At 47.4% G+C, this 27746-nt stretch overlaps 1 protein-coding gene across 3 annotated transcripts in view; it reads right to left on the reverse strand.

The window, feature by feature from the left end:
• The window catches only part of CHD9 (chromodomain helicase DNA binding protein 9), a 144047-nt gene extending 120571 nt beyond the window's left edge, over positions 1-23476 (reverse strand). For all 3 annotated transcript variants that reach the window (XM_040409718.1, XM_040409722.1, XM_040409719.1), the window contains exon 1: positions 23254-23476. The gene's annotated coding sequence lies outside the window, so the exon portion shown is untranslated. The remainder of the gene's footprint in view (positions 1-23253) is intronic.
• Between the last annotated feature and the right edge of the window lie 4270 nt (positions 23477-27746).

Genomic DNA, 27746 nt, shown 5'->3' on the forward strand with positions numbered 1-27746 from the left:
GGCGAGTTTTCTGCGGCGGTGTCGTGAGGTGAACACATTGCACCCGCACTGAATCCGGACCTATTCATTTCTATGGGGCTGTGCAGATGAGCGGTGATTTTCACGCATCACTTGTGAGTTGCGTGAAAAATCGCAGCATGCTCTATAGTGTGCGTTTTTCACGCAACGCAGGCCCCATAGAAGTGAATGGAGCTGCGTGAAAATCACAAGCAAGTGCGGATGCGGTGCGATTTTCACGCATGGTTACTAGGAGACGATCGGGATGGAGACCCGATCATTATTATTTTCCCTTATAACATGGGTATAAGGGAAAATAATAGCATTCTGAATACAGAATGCATAGTACAATAGGGCTGGAGGGGTTAAAAAATAAAAATAAAAAATAATAATAATAATAATAATTTAACTCACCTTTATCCACTTGTTCGCGCAGCCGGCATCTCTTCTGTCTTCTTCTTTGATGACTTGGTAGGAAAAAGGACCTTTGGTGACGTCACTGCGCTCATCACATGATCCATCACCATGGTGATGGATCATGTGATGAGCGCAGTGACATCATCAAAGGTCCTTTACCCAGGTCATGAAGAAAGAAGAGGAGATCCGCTACACAACCAAGTGGATGGGGTGAATTTAATTTGTTTATTATTTTTAACCCCTCAATGGACATTTTAGTAAGCATTCTGTATGAAGAATGCTATTATTTTCCCTTATAACCATGTCATAAGGGAAAATAACAATCTACAGAATACCTAACCCAAACCCGAACTTCTGTGAAGAAGTCCGGGTTCGGGTCTGGGTACCAAACATGCCGATTTTTCTCACGCGCGTGTAAGCACCCCCATCCTATCTGGCCCTCACACGCAACGCTCGTGTGAAAGAGGCCTTAGGCTCAGTTCACACCTGAGCGTTTTACAGCGCGTTCCTACGCGCTGTAAAACGCTCAACAAGGAGAAACCAATGCTTCCCTATGGGAATGGTTCTCACCTGGGCGTTTTACAGCGCGTACGATCGCGCTGTAAAACGCCCGACGCTCACACAAGTACAGGAGCGTTTTTTTGGGCGCTTGTCGCGCGTTCCCGTACATAGACTTTCGGGAACGCGCGACACTGTGTGCACACTTGTCTCTGTATGCGCGCTTGTAAACGTCCGTACAATCGCGCATACAGAGCGCTCCTTTCAGAACGCTCAGGTGTGAACTGAGCCTAAGTGTCTGATCAGCGGGTGTCGGAGCACTGCAGACCCGCTGATCATGAGAACGAGGGCCTGTGCTCCACGTCTGAATGATGCGGCAGCGGCCATGTGCGACAGGCACTCACTTCAAAAGGGAGAACACAGGCCCCCATTCCCTTGATCGGTGGGGGCCCTAGCTATCGAACCCTCCGGATCCAACACTTATCCTCTATAAGTTGTCTTAATGGGACAAACCCTTTATGCTGGTCATACATGTTATATACAATCCGGCCAAACCCCCAGACCGGCGGGGAAAAAAACAACAAAAAAAAAACCAATAGGATTACACTCGCCCTCAGCAGAGCCAAATTTGTCATATGAGATATTGACCATGAACTACTACAAAAAATAAAATAAAAATCTCTGTCCTATTGAAAAATCACTCAAGCGAATCTCAAATTCAGATTTTTTTTTTAATGATCGGATTTCGAAGCCTTAGGCTACTTTCACACTTGCGGCAGAGGATTCCGGCAGGCAGTTCCGTCGCTGGCAATCCGGAAGCAAACTGATGGCATTGAAATACCGGATCCATCTCTCCAGTGTCATCCGGAAAAACGGATCCAGTATTTAATTTATTCATTTTTGCATTTTTAAAGGTCTGCGCATGCGCAGATCGAAAAGCCGGAACAGTTTTGCCGGAACACTTAATGCCGCATCCGGCACTAATACACTTTAATGTAAATTAATGCATTAAAGGGAACCTGTCAACGGGATTTTGTGTATAGAGCGGATGACATGGGCTGCTAGATGGCCGCTAGCACATCTGCAATACCCAGTCCCCATAGCTCTGTGTGCTTTTATTGTGTAAAAAAAAAGATTTGATACATATGCAAATTAGCCTGAGATGAGTCCTGTCCCCGAGATGAGTCAGGTTCCCTTTAAGGCATTCCTGCAAGTGTTCAGTATTTTTGGCCGGAGAGAAAACTGTAGCATGCTGCGGTATTTTCTCCGTCAAAAAACTGTACAGTGACTGAACTGAAGACATCCTGATGCATCCTGAACGGATTGCTCTCCATTCAGAATGCATGGGGATAAAACGTATCAGTTTTTTTCCGGTGTTGAGCTCCTGTGACGGAACTCAATACCGGAAAACAAACAAAAAATGAGTCCCATGTATTCTAATTGTGCCCATGAACGTCTACTTGCCTCCTGGTCCCGTTTATACAGATATATAATATACCGTACATTCATGATGTCTACGCCATAAACAAGCGCATATAATCTATGTTCCAAAAAATTTCTGTAAGGTTTCCAGTTAACTACTTGGGTGTTATCTTTGAAAGCTTCTTGACCAGACGCAGAAGAACATGAGGAATGTTCAAGAAAGATAAAACTGCCAGGTCACGTTCCATGACTGGGCACTACCAAGATATCAACTATTTTTTATGAATTTTTTTTTTTATTTTATTTATTTTTTTATTAATAAAAGCAAGTGCAAACTGCCAAATGCAGAAACAAGTATGGCAGCTCACATTTAGGGAGCATTCACACAACCGTATAAATGGATCCGCATCCATTCCGCAGTTTTGCGGAACGGGTGCGGACCCATTCATTTCAATGGGGCCGCAAAAGATGCGGACAGCACACAGTGTGTTCCGCGGCCCCGCAAAAAAACAGGAGCATGCCCTATTCTTGTCCATGGTTGCGGACAAGAATAGGCATTTTCTATATAGCGTCGGCTATGTGCGGTCCACAAAATGCGGACCGCACGCGGCCAGTATCAGTGTTTTGTGGACCGCAAAACACTTACGGTTGTATGAATACACCCTTACAGTAAATTTTCATATTTGACTAGGATTTCACCCCGTGCACTGAAGAGGTCCGCAGCACAGATTCACATCCTGTGGGCTTAAAACAGGTTTCAATCTTGACCTGCCGTTTCAGCACAAGACTGCTGAGACCAGTGATTGGCTGCAGAGGCCATGGGAACAAGCCGCTTCCATCTGCCAGGGATTCTAATTGGCCAGGAAGGCGGCCACGGGACTGTATGGCATGACTGCGGACAGGTGGTTTTTTGTTTCATGTGGGCACACGTTCTGAGGAATGGGTATGTCAGCTCCTAGGCTAAACAACCCATTTAAAGGAGTTATCTAAGACCTAAAAGGACCCCATCTGCCCGGGCCCCTCACACAGATTGTACTTACCACGCTCCCCGACACCCATGATGCTTCCGATGCCGGCACGGCCGCCGCAGGCTGCAACGGGAATGAGCCTCCCTAGCATTGCAGGTGACGCTAGGGGTCTTGTTCCAGTTGCGGCTTGCTATTGGCTGCCCCTCCCCAATCCCTCCGCCCCCGGATGTTTTCATCCTCGCGACGGGGAGATGAAGTGGCGGACGTGCCGGCATCAGAAGCAACATGGGTGCCGGGGAGCAGGGTAAGTACAATTTGTGGTGGGGCCCGGGCATATGGGTGGGGGGCATTATAGGGCTTGGATAACCCCTTTAAGGTCAACGAGGCCCACAATCAATTGGGCTTTACTTTACACAATGCAAAAGGTTGGCCTGAAGATCCTTCAAATGACAGTCATATGACCGATTCCCCATTAAAGGAGAAGTCTCACCGTGAAAACCCTTGTTCGTGCGCCCTCTCCACTCTACGTGGCAGAATACAGAGTTACACTATAACAGCATTTCCAGCTCTGGTGGACATGGTGTACCCATTCATTACATTCATTTGAATGGTCAGCATGTAATGCCATATTTCCCCTGCAGAGGCATTGTACAGGAAAAGCTTGGCTGTCCATGCCAGGTGATCACAGCTGATCGCTGCGGATTAGAGATGTTGGACCCGATCCGCTGATCGCCGTACGAGTTTCTTCATACCTTCAGGCCGCTCCCTTCCCTCTCCCCCCACCGATCGTAAGGGCTTCCATTTTAGAGATCAGTCCATGATGGTGCAGAACATCAGATCTGACCCCCTCGGTGACTTTTATCAGCGCAGGGATAGTTTGTTGCCCAGCAGACATCCTTCATTTCTATGTGACTGGAATCCCGATCGCTGATTTTACATTCCGCTTGAAGAGGATGTTGGACGAAACGCGTGTTCTGAGAAATGACTGGAAAAGATGAGGTCAACTAAAACCTCAAAATGAACGCAAGGCGAATCGGTGCAGCCGCCAGGCCTGTACCGACAGGTTGTACTCACTGCACCGGCTTGTGTTACGGCTGAAACTAAAGAATATTGGTTCATATATCATATTGGAATCAGAGGAGAAATCTTCCCAGACTACAGGGCAGCAGCGATGGCTGCCGACAGTCCCGAATGTGCGGGCAAATCCAGGCTATTCCAGACCGAAAATGTGGGGGGGGGGGGGTTCATGTAAGCACCTCCCACAAGTGGGTGGTCACAGTTGGGTTTGGGGCCTACATGCCCCAGAATTTAGCAACTGCAATGTTGGCAATTATGAGCTCCATAGCTGGATGTGGCCTTGTACGTGACGCGGCCGCAGCGAGGAATAACCTTCTGTGCAGTATGCAGGTGGGGGCGATGTACGGTATCGACTGGGCGCCTAGTGAGGTAGATGCCACAGGGAAGGAATGGACTGGAAAAAACACGTGACTGAATAGCCACGGATTTGGATATACGCAAATCCACAGCGTTGTGCAGTACCAGCAAAGTGGATGAGAATTTCTGAATTCTCATCCACATGCACCATAAAAAAAATATATATTAAAAAAAACGCAGTGGAAAATGATTGGAAATCCACAGTAGGTCAATATATACTGTACAGACCAAAAGTTTGGACACACCTTCTCATTCAAAGAGTTTTCTTTATTTTCATGACTATGAAGGCATCAAAACTATGAATTAACACATGTGGAATTATATACATAACAAACAAGTGTGAAACAACTGAAAATATGTCATATTCTAGGTTCTTCAAAGTAGCCACCTTTTGCTTTGATTACTGCTTTGCACACTCTTGGCATTCTCTTGATGAGCTTCAAGAGGTAGTCCCCTGAAATGGTTTTCACTTCACAGGTGTGCCCTGTCAGGTTTAATAAGTGGGATTTCTTGCCTTATAAATGGGGTTGGGACCATCAGTTGTGTTGAGGAGAAGTCAGGTGGATACACAGCTGATAGTCCTACTGAATAGACTGCTAGAATTTGTATTATGGCAAGAAAAAAGCAGCTAAGTAAAGAAAAACGAGTGGCCATCATTACTTTAAGAAATGAAGGTCAGTCAGTCAGCCGAAAAATTGGGAAAACTTTGAAAGTAAGGGCTATTTGACCATGAAGGAGAGGGATGGGGTGCTGCGCCAGATGACCTGGCCTCCACAGTCACTGGACCTGAACCCAATCGAGATGGTTTGGGGTGAGCTGGACCGCAGAGTGAAGGCAAAAGGGCCAACAAGTGCTAATCATCTCTGGGAACTCCTTCAAGACTGTTGGAAGATCATTTCAGGGGACTACCTCTTGAAGCTCATCAAGAGAATGCCAAGAGTGTGCAAAGCAGTAATCAAAGCAAAAAGGTGGCTACTTTGAAGAACCTAGAATATGACATATTTTCAGTTGTTTCACACTTGTTTGTTATGTATATAATTCCACATGTGTTAATTCATAGTTTTGATGCCTTCATAGTCATGAAAATAAAGAAAACTCTTTGAATGAGAAGGTGTGTCCAAACTTTTGGTCTGTACTGTACATTGGATTTCACCCTTTACCACCGCAAAAAACGCATGCAATACGTGTGTTTTTTGGTGTGTTTTCTATTGCAGAAAAGAATTTAAAAAACTGTAGCAGAATTTTCCGCTGGTTGTCCGTCATGTGTGTCCTTGGCCTTAGGCCCCATGAACACAACCACATCTGTTTTGTGGTCTGCAAAATACGGATGCAGCCCACCTTGTTCTTGCCGACCTAGTGTTTTAAATGGGTCAGAGCGCCGCCCACCGCATTTACTATAAAGCCTCTTTCACACGGGCGTCATGGATTTGGGCCGGATAAGATGCGGGTGCGTCGCACAATTTTTTTGCGCAAGTGCAAAACATTTTAATGCGTTTGGCACGCGCGTGAGAAAAATCGGCATGTTTGGTACCCAAACCCGAACTTCTTTATAAAAGTTTGGGTTTAGGATCGGTGTTGTGTAGATTTTATTATTTTTCCTTATAACATGGCTATAAAAGGGAAAATAATAGCATTCTGAATACAGAATGCAAAGTAAATTAGGGCTGGAGGGGTTAAAAATAACAAAAAAAAAAATTTAACTCCCCTTAATCCACTTGTTCGCGCAGTCCGGCTTCTCTTCTGTCGTCTTCTTTGCTGTGCAGGAGGAAAAGGACCTGTGGTGACGTCACTGCGCTCATCACATGATCCATCACTATGGTAATGGACCATGTGATGAGCGCAGTGACGTCACCACAGGTCCTTTTCCTCCTGCACAGCAAAGAAGACAGAAGAGAAGCTGGACTGCGCGAACAAGTGGATTAAGGGGAGTTAAATTATAAATTTTATTTTTTAACCCCTCCAGCCCTATTGTACTAAGCATTCTGTATTCAGAATGCTATTATTTTCCCTTATAACCATGTTACAAAGGAAAATAATAAAATCTATGAAGAAGCTCAGGTTTGGGTACCAAACCTGCCGATTTTTCTCACGCGCGTGCAAAACGCATTAAAAGGTTTTGCCCTCGCGCGGAAAAATTGCACGTTTTCCCGGGACGCACCCGCATCTTATCCGGCCCAAATCCATGACGTCCGTGTGAAAGAGGCCTAAATCAGGCGACTCTTACGCCAGCGCAGGGAGATCAAGACTGGCAGATGGATGCGCCAGTCTTAAAATATATCTCCTCCATAGTGTTTTCGCAGAACGGACATACAGTACGGATGTGGAAAGCAAACGGATGATACATGTGCTTCCCGCATTCATATGTCCGGTCCGCAAAAAAGACAGAACATGTCCTATACGTGTCTGGAAAAAGCAGGCAAAAAAAAGTGGACAGCACACCGACCGCATCCGTATTTTGCAAGCGCTAATGCTGGAAACTTATTATAGTCAAGAGCTCGGGCGGAGAAAGGCAGGATCCGGCTAAGGCGACTTTCACACCAGCGTTTTTGCTGGATCCGGCACGGTTCAGGAAAAGCGCTTCTGTTACCGATGATACAACCGTCTGCATCCGTTATGAACGGATCCGGTTGTATTATCTGTAACATAGCCAAGAGAGATCCATCATAAACTCCACTGAAAGTCAATGGGGGACGGATCCGTTTTCAAATGTGTCAGAATTAAACGGATCCGTTTTGCTCCGCATTCTATGACTGAAAGAAAACCGCAACATGCTGCTGTTTGATCTCCGGTATAAGAACGGAACGGAATGCATTTTGGAGGATTCTGTCCTGTTCAGTTCAGTTTTGTCCCCATTGACAATGAATGGGGACAAAATGGAAATGTTTTGCGTTTTCCATACCGGAAAATAGAAACGCTAGTGTGAAAGTAGCCTATGCCGGACAGGAGAAACTCGGGCAGACTGCTCCTCCGTGCGAGATTAGCCGAGGAACCTATAGACCTATCATATAGGGCAGCAGAAATCACCCTGGTAGGTTTGCTTTAAATTAGTCATTTGCAATATTTTTGCATAAACTATAGCGGGTTTCTTTCAATTTACCAACGTTTTTGTAAAAAAGAAAACTTAAAAATGACTAGAAAATAGTAAGGATCCAGCATGGCGGACCAGCCCCAGGCTGATTGGCATTCACCGCTGACGCAGACAGATGGGTTAGCTCTGCTAGGTCGGCATCACAGGTCTCAGAAATAACAGAGCAGAAGACAAACTGTAACGCCGCGGTAATCCCCGCCAGCTGTGGATGGCGGCACTATACAGTCTGCCCTATGGTAGCGGTATGTACACCTGGATATAGGGCCGTATACAGGCAGATCTGGACGTGGAGAGTGCAATCAAACAAGGGGGAGATTTACTAATCCATGGCTTCCTTCACAGAAAATGTTTTTGCTTTTTTTTTTTTTCATGATTTAGGTGTTCGACAAGCGTTTTTTGGAGGTTTTTTTTGTACATTAAGCTTTGTTCGGCAGTTTTTTTTTTCCCCCTATATGAAAGTACATGAGAAAATTTCATGGTCCCCAAAAAAATAAAAAATAAAATACTGCAAGTGGAGAAAAATAAATGCCAGAAAAAAAAACAAAAAACAAAAAAAACACTTTCAAGCCCTGCACTCCAGTATTCTGGCTTCAAAAGTATTTTTGGCCAAATCTTTTGTCCTGTCCACATGGACATCCCGCCGCTAATGGAGGGTCAGGTGACCAGACACATCACTGAGCCCCCTCCCTCCAAGCACCGGCACTAAACGCCCAACAGTGCAGATGGCAGGAGCAGTGTATCTGAATGGAGGAGACCGAGTGAGGTCAGGTCACATGACCCTCCATCGGCGGCCATTTTATGGACAGGACAAAAGATTTGGCCAAAAGGGGACATACTTTGTGAAATACAGAAAATGACAGAATGTGAACGAGGACTATATTAGGAAGCGCCATAGAGTCATCTTAGGGACTAGAAATTGACCAAACCCCTCCCTGCTTCTCCGTACACCGCGGATTACGTACCCAAAGGATTTTCTGCTGTAGGTACAGAGGTGTCCTCGTAGCCCTGTACTACGTGTACCGCCATACAGCTCGGCCTGGGGGTCATTGATTTCTTGGCTGGTGCACTTTAAGGAGGGAGGAAACATATGGAGCGCACATTAACACCGCAAGGAGGAAGCGAACAGAGCAGGATAAAGATCCGGAGACTGGCCAGGCCATTAGGATCTGCCGCTGATCCAGACAGCTAGAAGAAGGCGTCTGCTCCTGATTCCGCGGGGAGGGAGGAGATCAGGGCCCGGGGGAGGAGGAGGAGGAGGACAAGGATTTTCCGGCCAAGTTTGAAAAAATGAAACTAAACTTTTGATTGGATGACGCGTGACAAAAATAATTATGTATAGGATGTGGAATCACCATAAGGCCCCTTTTACACGACCGTATGGCTCTTTCAGTATTTTGCGGCCCGCAAAAAATGGATCGGCAAAAAAATACGGATGACGTCCGTGTGCAATCCGTTTTTTGCGGAACGGAACAGTTCTATCCTTGTCTGTTATGCAGACAATAGGACATGTTCTATCTTTGAACGGAACAACGGAAATGGAAGGCATACTGAGTACCTTCCGTTTTTTTTTTTTTTGGCGGACCCATTTATATGAAAACAAACAAGAGGCCTAAAGCATTTTTAGTTTTGTCATGCCACATAGCTTTTTTTTATATTGATGGCCCATCCTCAGGATAGGTCATCAGTATGTGATTGGTGGGGTCTGACGCGCCGCAGCCTACCAAGCACAGCGCCATTTACTTGAATGGTACAGAGCTGCGCCTAGGTCATGTGGCCGATGAACGTGACATCACATGGCCTAGGCAGTCCCATTCAAGTGAATGGGCCTGGGCTGCAATACCAAACACAGCCTCTATACAATGCACGTCACCGTGTTTAGTACGCTGCGAGGGGCGCTGCAGTCTCTTCAAACAGCGGATCGGTGGGGGTGCCAGGGGTCCCGAGGATACGCCATCAATATCAAACACTCAGAAAACCCCTTCAAGGCTGCTTTCACATAGGCGCGTGCGGACCATGAAACGCAGTCAGTGTGATGGCCACAACACAATGTGAGCGGAACGCACCGCATTAGGGCTCATGCACATGACCGTATGTATTCTGTGGTCCGCAAAACACGGATCCGCCCAAAAAAAAAAAAAAATGGATTACATCCGTGTGACGTCCATGTTGCATCCGTTTGTTTTGCGGATCCATTGTAGCAATGCTTGAACTGCAAAAAACGTGTAGAGGTAACAAAATTTACACGGAGAATCAAACATCTTCATGTGCGCAGGCGGCCTAAGGTTAAGTTCACAAGTTGCAGATTTCTTGCGGATCTGTGATGCGGTATAAAACAATACATATCTGTGGGATCTCCGATCCCCATCCGCGTGCTGCAGATTTTGGACATATGGACTTGATCGTGTAGACCGGTTTGTAAAGTCAGTAGCACGCCCGCCATCTCGCAGTTTATTTACGGATTTCTTCCATTTGCTTCAATGTAGTTTTAATCTGCAAACTCAGAACTGCCATAGAAATGAATGGAGAGCGCGCAGCGCATGCACAGTATGCTCTCCTTCCCTTTCAGGAGCCCATTCTGGACATGGGGACCTATTCGACATCGGTGGCCTATCCCAGTGACGGGCCACCAATGTCTCAGATGAGACAACCCCTTTGATTAGGGTATCTTCCCAGGCTGCGTTCCGCAGAAAATCCGCTGCATTTTACAGCACATGCACACCGAGGCGAAAAAAAATCCACGGCGGTGACTGAGCTGTGGAGCAGAAGTGAAATCGATGTCAATTTACGCAGCGGATATTTATGGCGGATTTCGCCTTTTGCAGTGCAGCCATTTCTCCGCCAATGACCACACCCAAGTATTGCGGTCTTGGACGCAGACCTGCAGCAGAATCCGCGGTGGACTTTTCCGATGTACCCACGTCCTACGTGGACACAACCTCAGGCCTCATGCACACGACCGTTGTGTGCATCCGCGGCCGTTGTTCCGTTTTTTTTCGCGGACCCATTGACTTTCAATGGGTCCGTGGAAAAATCGGAAAATGCACCGTTTTTCTTCCGCGTCCGTGATCCGTTTTTCCAGTCCGTGAAAAAAATATGACCTGTCCTATTTTTTTCACTGACAACGGTTTACGGACCCATTCAAGTCAGTGGGTCCGTGAAAAATCACGGATGCACACAAGATAGTCATCCGCATCCGTGATCCGTGTCCGTTTTTCCTATCATTTTTAATGCAAACTTGACTTAGTTTTTTTTTTCACTTTTCATGTCCGTGGATCCTCCAAAAATCAAGGAAGACCCACGGAAGAAAAAACGGTCACAGATCACGGAACAACGGAAATCCGTTTTGCGGACCGCAAAAAAAAACGGTCGTGTGCATGAGGCCTAAGCGTGCCTTCATATTAAGCGGATTACGCACGTTTTTTCTGCACAGATTTTTGCGCTGAAAAACCACAGCTCAATACCAGCAAATTGTGGATTATGCTCATTTTTTTCTGCGCAGATTTTTGGAAAAACCACAGCACATGACCACATATGTATTGGAGGTCTGCAAAACACAGATTGTGGCAGAGAAAACGGATCCGTCCCCATTGACTTGCATTGGGGGTCATGACGGATCCGCATCCCAGGACGGAAAAGCAAACTACAACAGGCTGCGGTTTGCTCTCCGATATGGGAACGCAACTAAGGCTGCTTTCACACTAGCGTTTTTTTGCGGATCCGTCATGGATCTGCAAAAACGCTTCCGTTACAATAATACAACCGCACGCATCCGTCATGAACGGATCCGGTTGTATTACGTCTTATATAACCATGACTGATCCGTCTTGGACACCAGTGAAAGTCAATGGGGGACGGATCCGTTTTCTATGGTGCCAGATTGCGTCAGAGAAAACGGATCCGTCCCCCATTGACTTACATTGTGTGCCAGGACGGATCCGTTTGCCTCAGTTTTGTCACTGCAGGCAGCGTTTTAGTGTCCGCCTCCAGAGCGGAATGGTGACTGATCGGAGGCAAACTGATGCATTCTGAGCGGATCCTTTTCCATTCAGAACGCATTAGGCCAAAACTGATCCGTTTTGGACCGCTTGTGAGAGCCCTGAACGGATCTCACAAACGGTAAGCCAAAACGCCAGTGTGAAAGTACGTAGCCTAAGCATTTCGAAGCATTCCGTTCTGTTCAGTTTTGTCTCCGTTGACAATGAATGGGGACAGAACTGAAGCGTTTTTTTTTCCGGTATTGAGCCCCTATGACGGATTTCAATACCAGAAAACGTAACCGCTAATGTGAAAGTAGCCTAAGCCCACACGGTCCAGCAAGGAAGAAGAGCATGGGACGTCAAGAAGAGGCGACGTCTGCACAGGAGCCAGATAGAGCACTCCACATGCCAGTGGGTCACCCATATGAACACTTCATAGACATTAACCCCATGGACACGGATGGCCAGAGGAAAATGCCCCTTCTAGAAAGCTGGTTGCTAAAATATATTTTTTTTAATTGTGTGTTTTGTTTTTTTTATATTTAGGAATGTCTTATTATTTAGAACTGAAACTTGTTAAAGTAGCACTCCTACAAAAATATTTCTTCAGTGACCTGTTAGAAAGGTACATGATGAAACAGTAGTGAATGTAATCTTGTTACCTGTGAGTGTGAGTTATAACCTCCCTTCTGCTCCTCAGCTGTGTCATGTGACTTCAACTGACACAGTACAGGAAGTCCGTTACTTCTCTATTCATTCCTGTGACACAGACATTGAGGGTCTCCTAGGAACACATAGAGAAACTGGCTTCCTGTCCACACATAAGATGCTGTGCTATTTGGAAAGTCAGAGTGCTGGTCACATGACACAGCTGAGGAGCAGAAGGGAGGTTATAACTCACAAATACAGTCACTGGTAAGAAAATTACCTTCACTACAGATGACATCATGTACCTTTCTAATAGGTAAGAGAAGAAACATTTTTGTGGGAGTGCTTCTTTAACTTTTTATCTAGTGAAAAATGTCCAGAAGCAGGAAATACAATATACTGTTTTTCATTTTTTCACATTCTATTTTAAAAGGGTTTCCCTCAGGATAGGCCATCGGATCGGTGGGGGTCCTGGCACCACCACTATACAGTGTATGGAGTTAGAAGCAGGAGGTCCCATCCACTGTGTAGTGACGGTGCCGGGGTACTGCAGCCACTGGAGTGAATTGGCGCTGAGCTGCAGTGCGCCAATGCCAAAAACTACACCATAGATGGAGCCTTCCATCCACTGTACAGTTTCCAGCGCCATGACTGCCCACCTGGCGCCTCCACTGATCTCATATCGACAACCTATCCTAAGTCTATAAAACTTGTTTACAGAACACCGGTCAGCAGGATCATCACTATTAAACAGTGCACGCTGCCTGGTAGGGGCGATCCTGCTGATCAAAATGACACCTGTCTTGTGAAAATCGGTTGTGGCGTTCCCGAGCAAAAACTAATTTTAATCTTTATTCAAATGAGTGGACAGGCCTGAGGAGCTAGGCTCCGCCCCTCGGTGTACACGGCCCCTCGTGTGCAGAAAGTGTACAAGTCCTTTTTTTATTGGGAACACGACAAGTGATTTTTACAAGACATGTATCATTTTGATCAGCAGGATCAACCTCATCAGTCAGCGCACCTGCTTTAATAGGGTTGATCCTGGTGACTTGTGCCCTTTAAGGCGTTTTATCCAATACTAATTTATCCCAAAAATGAATCCTCTAATTCTCTGTGCCTAGGGATCTATACAGTGTGTACCCCAGTGTAGTATTACATTAATCTCCCCCTCTGAAATAACCAGTTACAACAGCCAATGGGACCAGCATCTATCAGGGGTCTAAGGTGGGAGTACACTGTTAAACCAGGTTATTGACACAAACTGAAGCAAGCAGATACTGTTCGGCCATGTCAACACGTCACAGCCACCAACGATCCACCTGAATCACAAGGGACTGGTAATTCTTCACACATTTCTAGGAGGAATAACAGAGGAAAGACTCATTGCAGAAAAGCAGCTACGGATTAAAATGAGTTTACTGAACATCTGGTCACACGACGACTACTTGGTTTTGTCCGCTGCCCCTCGTACCAGGCGGATAAGAGCAGCGCGGTCGTACGGCCATCAGCCTGACACCATACACGCTCTGAAGATGGAGGACGGGACGTTCACCTTTCCCCAGATAACCCCGGGCGTTACACAACCACCAGAGCGTGACAGATGAAGACTGGACTGCCGCTTCTTGCTAGAACGCTGCCGACATCCGGTGCAATGTGCAATCCCCGTTTTGCAACCTCAAAATAATAGAGTGCCCCTAGGGACGGGGTCCTGTAACCGAAGCGCCAGCTGTCGGCATGTTTTCAGACCAGACCTCAGGGGAGGAAGCTGTGTAACTCCATCTTTGCCTCCGTCACCTGCAAGACAATTCTTCTGTCCTGGGTCAGAAGGCCGACAGGAGACCTTGTTGTCCTATTACCCCATCTTAAATCATGCCTGACAACTGACAACCGACTGGTCCCCTCTGCGAAAGAACTTGGTCTGAGAAACCATCTGGTTCAGGGATGCTCAACCTGCAGCTCTCAAGCTGTTGTAAAACTACAACTCCCACCATGCCCTGCCATAGGATGATAGCTGTAGGCAATCTGGGCATGCTGGGCGTTGTAGTTCTAAAACCGCTGGAGAGCCGCAGGTTGGCCAACCCTTTTCTAGATTGTCCACTTCAGCCAATAATTATCTCGTGTCAATGACCATCATCCACGACATCCCTATTAACAAGTCACTTCAAGGGGAGCAGCGCTGCAGTAACCAGCTCCGTCCACGACACAATGGGCGGCGCTGTGCACTTCCAGCGCCAAAGCTACTGCAGAATAGCTGATTGGGGGGGCGCACGGTTTTAAACCTCTGCGATCAGATTTAAAGGAGTTGTCCAGGCTAGGAGCCGACAACCCCAATGCTCCCGACGTGTGCCCGATAGAAGACATCTGTCCGCCGTGGCCTGTGGCTGGCTGCAGTGGTCAGGGGATCAAACCATTACCTGGTCCTGAGGGGACTGGAGGCAGCTGTGAACGGGGACGTGGTGTGGGCATGGCAGGACCAGAGACTTGCGTGGCTTTTTATTTTTTACTGGAGGACACATTGGAAGCCCCCTAGGCTGAACAATCGCCTTTAAAGCCTCATGCAGACGTCCGTGGAACACGGTCCGTGAGACAGCAGACTGGCATTGCAGGAGCACACGGCGTCATTGGTTGCTATGACGCCATGCGCTCCTGCAATGCCAGCCCGGTATCTCGTGGACGTCTGCATGAGGCTTTAGGCTTCCTTCGCACATAAAAAATAAATAAAAAATCCAGAGCAAATTTATGTGCAAATTATTTTTTTCCCTAGAGACACCAAAAAAACACCAAATAAAAATAAATAAATACCAGCAGTAAAAAACATGTGCGTCCTGCATTTCATATTGACCAGGGATGCTCAACATGCGACCATCCAGCTGTTGTAAAACTACAACTCCCACTGTGCCCTGCTGAAGGCTGTCTGGGTATGCTGGAAGTTCTAGTTTTGCAACAGCTGGAGGGACGCAGGTTTACCAAAAACTCCAAAAAGCGCCCCAAAAATACAATAATGCTGAAAAACGCCAGTAAAATGGTGGCTAGCACTGGTCTCTTGCAGTGCTGGGGTCCCAGGGTCGAATCTGCCCAAGGACGTCATCTACATGGAGTTTGTATGTTCTCCCTGTGTTTGTGTGCGTTTCCTCCCACACCACAAAGACATACTGATAGGGACCTTAGATTGTGAGCCCCATTGTGGACAGCGCCATGATAATGTACAGCGCTGCGGAATATGTCAGCGCTATGGGAGTGCAATAAATAGATAAAAAACCTGTGTGTGGGAATTGACCCTTAGGCGACCGGCACATGTTGCGGATGAGGAGCGGATTCGTGCAGCACCAGCAGACGGTATGAGATTAGACATATCTCTCCGAGACTTCGCTTTTTCGTTTCATTCTTTGTGTGGATTTCACTATTTTCGGTGCAAGGCGGAGATCTATGGAAAATCTGCACCAAAAAAAAAACGCAAGTGAGGGTACTTTCACACTAGCGTTATTCTTTTCCGGCATAGAGTGCCGTCACAGGGGCTCTATATCGGAAAAGAACTGATCAGGTATATCCTTGTGCATTCTGAATGGAGAGCAATCCGTTCAGGACGTCTTCAGTTCAGTGGTTTTGACTTTTCAGGACGGAGATAATACCGCAGCATGCTACGGTTTTATCTCCGGCCCAAAATTCCGGAACACTTGCCTGAATGTCGGATCCGGCATTTTTCCCCATAGGAATGTATTAGTGCCGGATCCGGCATTCAGAATACTGGAATGTCGGATCTGTCCTTCCGGCCTGTGCAGACCGGTAAAAATGACAAGCGGAGAGACGGATCCGTTCTTGCAATGCATTTGTGAGACGGATCCGCATCCGGATGCGTCTCACAAATGCATTCAGTCACATCCAGATCGGCGGATCCGTCGGGCAGTTCCAACGACTGAACTGCCCGTCGGATCACACTGCCGCAAGTGCGAAAATAGCCTGACACGTGTGGTTTTTTGGTGCGGATTTGGGGCAGAAATGCACAGAAATCCACATGGAAATTTGTGCGGGTTTTCTGCAAGATAGTCCCTGCCTGATTGCAGATAGCCTAAAGGAGAACTCCGGCCCCCATCTGTACCCCCTGAACTTTAGAAAGGCATTAAAAAAAAATATATATTAATTTTAATTCGGACGGTGTTCTGCCCCTCCTCTTACGCTGAACTATACACAGTGGATATAAAAAGTCTACACGCCCCTGGAAAAATGTCCGGTTTCTGTGAGACAAAGATAAATCATTTCAGAACTTTTTCCTCCTTTAATGTGACCTATAAACTGTACAACTCAATGGAAAAACAACCTGAAATCTTTTAGGTGGAGGGAAGAAAAAAATAAAAATAATACTGTGGTTGCATAAGTGTGCACACCCTCTTATACCTGAGGATGTAGCTGTGTTCAGAATTAAGCAATCACATTCACAATCCTGTTAAATAGGAGTCAGCATACACCTGCCATCATCTAAAGTGCCTCTGATTAACCCCAAATAAAGTTCCGCTGCTCTAGTTGGTCTTTCCTGAAATTTTCTTAGTCGCATCCCACAGCAAAAGCCATGGTCCACAGAGAGCTTCCAAAGCATCAGAGGGATCTAATTGTTAATAGGTATCAGTCAGGAGAAGGGGACAAAAGAATTTCCAAGGCATTAGATATACCATGGAACACAGTGAAGACCGTCATCATCAAGTGGAGAAAATATGGCACAACAGTGACATTACCAAGAACTGGACGTCCCTCCAAAATTGATGAAAAGACGAGAAGAAAACTGGTCTGGGAGGCGACCAAGAGGCCTACAGCAACATTAAAGGAGCTGTAGGAATATCTGGCAAGTTCTGGCTGTGTGGTACATGTGACAACAATCTCCCGTATTCTTCATATGTCTGGGCTATGGGGTAGAGTGGCAAGACGAAAGCCTTTTCTTACCAAGAAAAACATCCAAACACATCTGAAGTTTCCCAAAAACATTTGGGAAAAGGTGTTATGGTCTGATGAAACCAAGGTTGAACTTTTTGGCCATAATTCCAAAAGATGTTTGGCGCAAAAACAACACTGCACATCACCAGAAGAACACCATCCCCACAGTGAAGCCTGGTGGTGGCAGCATCATGCCAAGGGGCTGTTTTTCCTCAGCTGGAACTGGGGCCTTAAGGTACTTTCACACTTGCGGCAGGATGGATCCAACAGGCTGTTCACCCTGTCGGACCCGTCCTTCCGCTATTCCGTCATGCCGCCGCTCCGTCCCTATTGACTATAATGGGGACTGGGGCGGAGCTCCGGCGCAGCATGGTAGTGCACGGCGAAAGGCCGCCGGACTTAAAGACCTGCATGTCCGACTTTTTAGTCTGGCGGCCTCTCACCGCGAACTGCCGTATTGCGCTCCGGAGCTTCGCCCCAGTCCCCATTATAGTCAATGGGGACGGAGCGGCAGTCTGGCGAAATAGTGGAAGGACGGATCCGACAGGCTGAACAGCCTGTCTGATCCGGCCTGCCGCAAGTGTGAAAGTACCTTAAGTTAAAGGGTTTCTACCACCAGAAATACTGTTATGTAGCGGACTGATATAGCGATGCGCCAATGTCGGCACTACATAACAGTATGTTTCTAACATTAGTCCCTGCAGCCGTGTTTGTTAAAAAAGCACTTGTATAATATGCTAATGAGCCTCTAGGTGCTATGTGGGCGTAAAATCAGCACCTAGAGGCTCCGTTCACTCACCCATTATCCCGCCCAGGTCCAGTGTTGTGCCCGCCCCACTCCTCTTGATTGATGCCACTGTTCCCTGCATCGTTGGTGAAATTCCGCGCCTGCGCCATTCACTTCTGTCTTTGGCGCAGTGAGTGAATGTTAGAAACACACTGTTATGTAGTGCTGACATTGGCGCATCGCTATATCAGTCAGCTACATAAACAGTATTTCTGGTGGTAGAAACCCTTTAAGCTAGAGGGAATTATGAACAGTTCCAAATACCAGTCAATATTGGCACAAAACCTTCAGGCTTCTCCTAGAAAGCTAAACAAGAAGAGGAACTTCATCTTTCAGCATGACAACGACCCAAAGCATACATCCAAATCAACAAAGGAATGGCTTCACCAGAAGAAGATTAAAGTTCAGCCAGAGCCCAGACCTGAATCCGATTAAAATCTGTGGGGTGATCTGAAGAGGGCTGTGCCCAGGAGATGCCCTCGCAATCTGACAGATTTAGAGTGTTTTTGCAAAGAAGAGTGGGCAAATCTTGCCAAGTCAAAATGTGCCATGCTGATAGACTCATACCCAAAAAGACTGTGTGCTGTAATAAAATCAAAAGGTGCTTCAACAAAGTATTAGTTTGAGGGTGTGCACACTTATGCAACCATATTATTTTATTTTTATATTTTTTCTTCCCTCTACCCAAAAGATTTCAGGTTGTTTTTCCATTGAGTGGTACAGTTTACAGGTCACATTAAAGGTGGAAAAGGTTCTGAAATGATTTATCTTTGTCTCACAGAAACCGGACATTTTACCAGGGGCGTGTAGATTTTTTACATCCACTGTATAATGTGCTCCCCAGCACTTTGTCTCGTTGTAGGCGACACATCCAGAGTCACGGGAGCGCGGAGATCTGGTCCACGTCCAACGCCGGGGGAACAAGTCATTATTCATTAAAGAGGACCTCTCCCCTCACCTGACAGCTCTGGTTTAGTAACTTCTCCATCATCCCCCATAACAATCCCGGAGCATCTATTCTTAGGACTCTGTAATGTGCCATTCCTTTTATTATTCCTGCTAGAAGTTCTGAATGAATTACTAACCGTTGGCAAAGAAGGTCCAGATGGGTGTTACCAGTTGGGGAGCGTGTCCCTGCACAGTCTGACATTATCCTATCAGTGCTGCCAGTGTCGCACGTCCGTGTCTGTGATGACATCAGTGACAAATTGGTCAGTGATTCATCCGTGTGTCCGTTTTTTGCCCTCTGCGTGTCATTCGTGTTCAACGGACGATGCTCAGCGGAAAATTAATTTCGTGGAGCATTTCCAAACAACGATCCATGAAACGTGGATGACCTCCACGTTGGGGCCATGTTTTTTCTCAGACCCATACACTATAATGGGCGTGAGGGACGGACAAAAACAGGGCATGCTTCCGTGCTAGAACATGGATATGAATACACACATTAAAATGAACGGGTATGCTGGAGTCAGGCCTCATACTGAGGAGGGACACGCCGCCCAACCGGTTACACCCATCTGGACCTTCATTGCAAACGGCTAGCAATTCATTCAGAACTTCTAGCAGGAATAATAAAGGAACGGCACATCATACAGTGAACAACAGACGCTTCAGAATTGTTATTACATGGGGGAGAGCAGGAGGGGTTAGAGGTCCCCTTTAAGCAGCTCTCTCATTTTATCATCTCCACCTGCAGCCCTGTTCTTGCCGATGAACCCTATTAAAGTCAATGGAATCCGTCAGGGGAACATCTGGATCTGTCATACGACGGCTTCGCTTATAGACAGAGGTCATGACACTACTGTGAGCACCTGCTCCTAAACACGTCTTGCTGTGATGGCTCAAGTCTGAGGAGAGGCTCCTCCTATCGTACGTTAAAGGGACAGAGTTTTTTTTTATATTTTTTAAACACACTGTGTGAACAAGAACCAATATTTTTTCCCCTATAGAAAGTGCCACTATGGATGCCAGGCAGGCATAACTGCAGAAGGAGGAGGACGGCATCTTCTAGAAGCCCTCTCATCAGTTACAGGATCCCCGAGCATCAGCTGAGAGGGCGCCGCTTATCTCCTGTGCATTTTCTTCGGCACTGGCTACATTTCAGCCGTGATCTATTACGGCACAGCTTTCATCACTGCCGGCAACATCTGAAATGAGTCTCCTGTCTCATCAGCTGCTCCACCATGCTTTACACTGCAGCTCCCGTCAGTGCATGCAAAGTTTTTGCATGGGAAACAGAATGGGGCCAAAAATAAGAAGATCAGGTAACATTGGCACACCTATACCAAGGCAGATGATGCCGGAGCGTCACCTTTGGGAGAGTTCTAGGCGTCGCTGGGTGCACTGCTAACCCCTGCAGAACTGTAATAATAACCATCTAATCCTCTCTCTTCTCACCCAGCTTTCCCAGGAACGGATACCACAGCAGCAAGCTGTCCGGACACCTTTCTATCCCTAGGCATTAAAGGGGGTGTGCCAAGCTTTAAACGGGTTTCCAGGACATGGATAGTGATGACCTATCCTCAAGGTACGTCATCAATACCGCCGGCACCCCTGCGCGAAGAGGCCGGTGACGTCACATGACCGATGCGCAGCACCTCCACAGTCATAGGAACTAACGCAGTGAAGCAGACAGCGCCACACACAGTGTTGTGGCCGTGCCAGGTTACTGCAGCTCAGCTGTCATCCCCTAGAGTAGTCCTGCTGGATGCCCACCAATCGGATACGGTTGAGCTATCCAAAGGAAAGGTCAGCAATATTTGAGTCCTGGAAAACCCCCTTATCCCTCCAATCAGTGGGAGGCCGACTGCTAGGACCCCCACGATTAGGAGTCACGTCCCACCCTCCCCCCATATGAATAGAGTGGCCACCGCTCCATTCATCTCTATGAGGCGCTTTCCAGCTGGAAGAACTGACTGATCACTTACTACTTAAAGGGGTTGTCCAAGAGTTTCTAAAAAGCGCCAAAAATCACTGGACTTTACGAAATTAGGAAAAATAAATAAAGAAAAAAATCGCATGGGTCCCTCCGCCGCGCATGCGGAGGTCCTGCATTGTTCACAGTTCAAAAGTCCGCTGCAGCCAACCGCTGGCCTCAGAGGTCACATGATGCTCATACACTTGTCACCACTGATCGGCTGCAGTGGTCATGTGAACGAAGGGTCCAGCGGGGGTCGGTGCGGCAGGACATTTAAAAGGTGTGCGTTTTTTTCCCGGAATTTCAGACAGCCCTTTGCAAGAAATCTTGGACAACCCCTTTAATTCCACCGCTGGACTGGCGCCATTGTCACAAGATAATCAGCGGCATGGATTTTCAGGCGCAGAAATTTCTGCAACGAAAGCTGCCGCGTGTGAAGGTGCCGTAACGTTATGGCTGATCGGTACGTCTCCCATTCTGATTGGTCGCTCCTCCAGATGACGTGGCACCACGCGGAAGGTAAGCAGCCCGGGTGTACCACGTAGCCATCTTCAGTGGCTGCCATCCTAAGCTTGGGTACAAAGCAGTAGAGCAGTCAGCAGCACACCCAACTCTCAGCTTAGTCCAGGCAATAAAGTGTTAAAATGACCATCCTGGTAAGTGTCCTGGAGTGATGCCCTCTGCACTGGTCACGGGTGCAGGTATACGGGCATCACTGTATGTGATCTAGAACATACAACACCTCTAAGGTGCAGGTACACGGCATCTCTACGTGATCTAGACCAGGGATGCTCAAACTGCTGTGTAAAACTACAACTCCCACAATGCCCTGCTGTAGGCTGTTCGGGCATGCTGGGAGTCGTAGTTTTGCAACAGCTGGAGGGCCGCAGGTTGGGCATGCCTGATCTAGAACATACAACACGTCTAAGGTGCGGGTATACGACCGTCTCTATGTGATCTAGAACAGGGATGCCCAACCTGCAGCCCTCTAGCTGTGCCAAAACTACAACTCCCAGCATGCCCGAAAAGCCTACAGCTATTAGGGCATGCTGGGAGTTGTAGTTTTGCAACAGATGGAGGGCCGCAGCTTGAGCATCCCTGATTTAGAACATACAACTGTCGCTATGTGATATACAACACTTGTAACGTGCGGGCATACTGGCATCACTCTGTGACCTAGAACATACAACACTTGTAAGGTGTGGGCATACTGGCATCACACTGTGATCTAGAACATACAACACTTGTAAGGTGCGGGCATACTGGCATCACTCTGTGATCTAGAACATACAACACTTGTAAGGTGTGGGCATACTGGCATCACTCTGTGATCTAGAACATACAACACTTGTAAGGTGTGGGCATACTGGCATCACTCTGATCTAGAACATACATACATTTGTAAGGTACGGGCATACTGGCATCACTCTGTGACCTAGAACATACAACACTTGTAAGGTGCGGGCATACTGGCATACCCCTATGCGACCGTACAAGTCTAAGGCGTGGGTATATGGGCATCACTATATGTGATCTAGAACATTAATATAATTTGATTTCAATTGCTTTTCTAATCGCCACTTACAGACGAATGCCAAGGGATCGCCCCCCCCTCCTGAGCCTGGTCGCCCCCTTCTTCTGGGCACCAGCACCATACACCCATGACTGGTTCATGAAGCTGGCACAGCCCACGCTGTAGGCCTCACTGCCAGGGTAACATGCAGACACAGCATGGTGACCTCTCCGCCACATACAGGTCTGGGCGCAGGACAGACATGGGCAGCGGGCACCACTCCAGATCGAGCCCCTTCCACACGGGCAGAGGATCGGAGTGCCACAGGGCACCTGCAGACACCTTCTGCCACAGGGCAAACTCACAGGTGAGAGGAGCAGGCAGGACAGCATGGTGGGGCATCACACATGGCAGTGGTGCCCTCTCATGGCCCCAGACGATCACGTGATGCCCACACCTGAGACTCATGAGGCCACATGCCCAGTGCCGGCACCAGGAGGAGCACCCCATCCCCCCCCCCCCCCCCAATGCCACCTCCATGCTGATCCCCCGCTGTCCACCTGCCAACACATCACAAGTGTGAACTCTGCCCAAGTGATGCCCACCACCAGCCCGGCACTCGCCCAACTACAAGTCCCCCCCAGCCAACATGTGATCTTACCCGGGATCCCGCCCGAGACACGACCGAACGGGGTGGAGTTGTAGGCGGGGACCCCCTCCCCAGAGCTGATCACCGATGGATCGATCCCAGTTATCGATCCCCCCCCGGGGAAGGACCGATGATGAGGAGGAGGGAGGGGGTCTCTCCCTGGTGCAGCTCTATGAGGCCAAGTTTCCCAATGGTGATAAAGCGGCCACTCCAACCCCTTACGGCGAGCGTGAGCTCTTCCCCCGCCTCATTTGCATATCTGTCTCCCGGCCGCTGATTGGCTGCCCGGCTGAGCCCCCGGCTGCTGATCTGAGAGAAGTGCGCAGCTCGGTGAAGTGAGTGCGTGGAGGAGGAGGAGGCGGGACGTGTCTGCCGGGGGTTACCGCTGTCACAGCAGCAGGGGCTACCCCGACCCAATGGCCGCCCGCGACCTCCAGAGACCACCCCAAGCAATGGACGACGTGCCGTCCAAATCCCTGCCCAGGGCGCTCAGGGGACCCCCACCTGATAGTTAAAAAAAAAAATGGAATTCCCCTCCAAGCAGCAGGATCAACCCTGCCAGTATTCTCAGGCCTACATTTTTGGGGTGATCACATGAGGACCCGTCTATTTCTATAGGCCGTGAACAATGCCGTCTGCTTACTGTAGATGTGACGGGGGGCGCTGCGTGCGCTTATCCGTATTTTGTGGATCCGCAAAAAACATCCAGTCGTGTGCATGAGGTTATCCTGCTAAAATGTTCTCTTTAACCCTTTCCTCACATGGCAATTTTTGCGGTTTCAAGAGCTAGAACGAACTTTTATTTTTCCATCCACGTAGCCGTGCGTTTACTATTGCGTAGGATGTAGTGGGAAGGAAGGAGCGGAATTGGGGGGAAAAAAAATACAATTCTGCCATATTTTTATGGGTTTTGTATTTTCGCCATTCCCTATGCGGTAAAATTGACCTGTTTCTGTCGTTCTCCGGAGCAGCGCGATCGCAGCAGGACCGCGTTTGTATAGTTTTGCTTACGGTAAAAAAAAAAAATAGTTCTTTCCATTTTGGGGTGTGTACAACTTTTTTAGAATTTCTTTATCAATTTTTTTTTTTTTGGGAGGTGCAGCAATGAAAAACATTGAATCGGACGGATATTTCGATTTATTTAAAAAAAAAAAATTTCTGCTAAAATGTTTACAGTTTGGGATAAATACGCTTTATATTTTAATAGTTTGGGATGTGGGGCGATGCCGAGGATTATTTTTTTGCTTATTTTTATTCTGGGGAAGGTGATTTGAATTTTTATATATAATATTTTTTAATATTTTTTTTAACTCTCTTGTGGATAGGGTCTAACTTAAAAGGGTTTTGCAATTTTTTTTTTTACCGATGACTTATCCTCTGGATAGATCATCAGTATCCAATCGGTGGGGGTCTGACACCCGGGACCCCCGCCGATCAGCAGAGCACTGTACATTGTATAGTGGCCGTGCTTGGTATTGCACCCAGTCCCACTCACTTCTATGGGGCTGAGCTGCGCCAAGGTCAGGTGATCGATGACCGTGTCCGCACTGGTCAAACCTCCACCGTCATCAGTAAAGAAATCTCCTTTCATGTACCCAGAATACCCCTTTAATGCGTTACTGAATTCAGTATATTCCAGTGTAGTGCTGCTCCCTGCAGGCTTACATTAGAATATATCTGTGATAGGCCTTTCACAACCAACAAACTTGCCCCCAATCTTCATGTGGGGGAGCCGTTCCAGTCCTGGGAGCGCAGCGCTCCGGGCTTTTCAGCGCTCAGATGCTGTGTACACATTTGACAACGGCTTTTGAGGGGTTAAATGTCTGCAATCGGCATTATCTCCTATCGTAAACATTAGACCTGGGTGTCTGCTGTGTGAGTGGAGCGGGAGCCATCTTTAAAGACCTGATATACGTCTTCAGGGGGGCCTTACTGCTGAGGGAAGCATACTCGCCTGCACTGTCAACCTCTTGTCTGATGCGTGTGAAGTGACCGCTGCAGCCAATGACTGCCTGCAACGGTGATGTGTTCCAAATGCGTCATGTGACCGAGTAATGTGACATTGGGGAGCACCTCACTGCTGCGGCCAGTCATTGGCTGCAGCCTGTAGCGTCCCACCTGACCCGCGTCAAACAGGAGGTTGACAGGTGGACCCAGGAGCCAGGCAGCAGCATTGGGTGGACCAAAGAAACTGGAACCCAGCAGCAGGGAGCAGGTAAGTATGGTTCCTTCCACAGATCCAACCAGGTGGGGGAGGGGGCAAGCAGAAAGACCCTCCTCCCAAAGATGAACAAGGTACTCCCTCTAATTCCTCAGCTGTAGAGGGGTCCTTCTCTTTGTTCATAAAGTAAAACTGTGCAGAGACATAAAAATTGTGGGTTTTTTACGTAATAAAAAAATATATAGTCTTTGTTTTACAGGCCCCGGCTACTTTATGGGCACTGTCATGGGCACTGGTTAGTGTGAGAACATGCGGGGAGAGATGGCTGGGCCGTCTGATCCGATCTGACAGAAGAGCTTCTGTAGCACTTATTGATGAGAAGCTTAAAGGGGTTGTCTAGGCTCTAGATCACAGATGTCAAACTCATGGCCCTCCAGCCGTTGCAAAACTACAGCTCCCAGCATGCTCTGAGAGCTGTAGGATGTCCAGGCATGGTGGTAGTTGTAGTTTTTCAACAGCTGTCGGGCCATGAGTTTGACATCCCTGCTCTAGATACTAGGACTAGGTCATCAGTGTCATGGTGAGCTGACACCCCCACCAATCAGCTGTTCTTAGCAGCTGCCTCCCCTGGAAATAACACAGTGAACAAAGCTGCAAGCAGACAGCTCCGTCCTCCGTGTAGTGGCCATATCGGGGTACTGCAGCTTATTCTTTTATGTGGATTTGATGGGTATCTTTCCTGGAAACGGCATTCCCTAATGGCTGTGACTACTTTTAGTAGGGTAATGCCTCTGCCAAAATTATTCAGGAACGTAATGAAGAGGTCAAGGTGTTGACTTGGTCATCAAACTTCCCAGATCTCAGCCCAATCGAGCATCTATGGGATGTGTCGGAAAAGTCTGATTCATAGAGACCGCACCTTGCAACTTTCAGGACTCAAGGCACCTGGTGATGATGACTCTGTACCAGATACCACAGGGATTAATATCTAGATTAAGATTAATATAAGATCGGTGCTAGGATGGTGACACGAGGAACCTACAGTCTAAGGCAAGTGGTTTTAGAGTCCATGTCTCAGCATATTGGTTCTATGATGGTGGTACAAGGAACGTACACAGTCTTAGGCAGAAGGTTTTAGAGTCGATGTCTCGTAAGATCGGTGCTATGATGGTGGCATGACGCACCTACACAGTCTCAGGCAGGTGGTTTAGTGTTATGGCTGATCGGTGTACTATATAATGTGGTTCCCCCTTCTGTACATTCTGAGTAAATATCTTTAGTCAATTTCCTCTTGGCATAATATGGGATAGCTGAATTTTCATTTGTCTATAAAAGTTATAAGGGATGTCCAGGCTACAGATATCGATGGCCTATCCTCAGGATTACTCATCAATATCAGATTGGTGGCCTCTGACACCCAGCACCCTCACTAATCAGTGGCACCTGAAACTATGCAGTTTAAGAGGCGGATGCAGAAGGCTCCGTTCACTGTGTAGTTTGTGGCACTGGTGTACTGCAGTGCCAAAAACTACACTTGAGCTGCAGTACCCCAGCATGGCCTCTATACCATCTGTGGCGCTGTTCTCCATACACAGTATAGTTTCTGGCTCTTTGGCGGCACAAAACAGCTGATCGGTGAGGGTGCCAGGTTTCAGACCTATCCTGAGGATAAGTCATCATTATGTGTAATCCCGCAAATCATATTACTTCTCTTACTTTAATGTCTTTTATGTAGCTATTTTTCCATTAGCTTGGTCTAGCTGATAAAATGCTTTTTCACATAGCTGTAGAATTTGCGGTATAAAATTATACAACTCCCATTGAAGTCAATAATAAATCAGCATGCAGCTAGCTCCCCCTAGTGCTGGCTTCAGGGAGCCAGAATTGTATTTTTTTTCAGAACCAAAAGGGATTTTCCCCACAACCATTTCTTCTTTTTTACACTTTTAGAACCAATCAATCAGAGGGGTCATAAAAGTAAGAAAGCTGGGAGTCTGACCTCTGTGACCCCCATAATTGCCATTAGCTAGGGTCTCTTTTCTTAATGAAGTGCAGGGCGAGCATGCGCCCATCTCTCTCTCTCCATACTTTTGAATGGAAGAGTTGTAAATAACTAAACACAATTTTCAGAGAATATTCGCGATCAACACTACCTATGATATGCCATCATGGCTGAGCAGCCTGACAGGAACACTCACCAATATGTGATGTATGCAACGGAGGCCTTGTGCCACCATTCCAGGGGACCATAGAGAGGAGGCCTTGTGCCACCATACCAGGGGACCATAGAGAGGAGGAGGTGTACGGTGGAAAAACATGGTTATGGCCACTCCTGGGACATACA

This window comes from Bufo bufo, chromosome 10 (genome assembly GCF_905171765.1).
Source record: "Bufo bufo chromosome 10, aBufBuf1.1, whole genome shotgun sequence".
Classification (NCBI taxonomy): domain Eukaryota; kingdom Metazoa; phylum Chordata; class Amphibia; order Anura; family Bufonidae; genus Bufo; species Bufo bufo.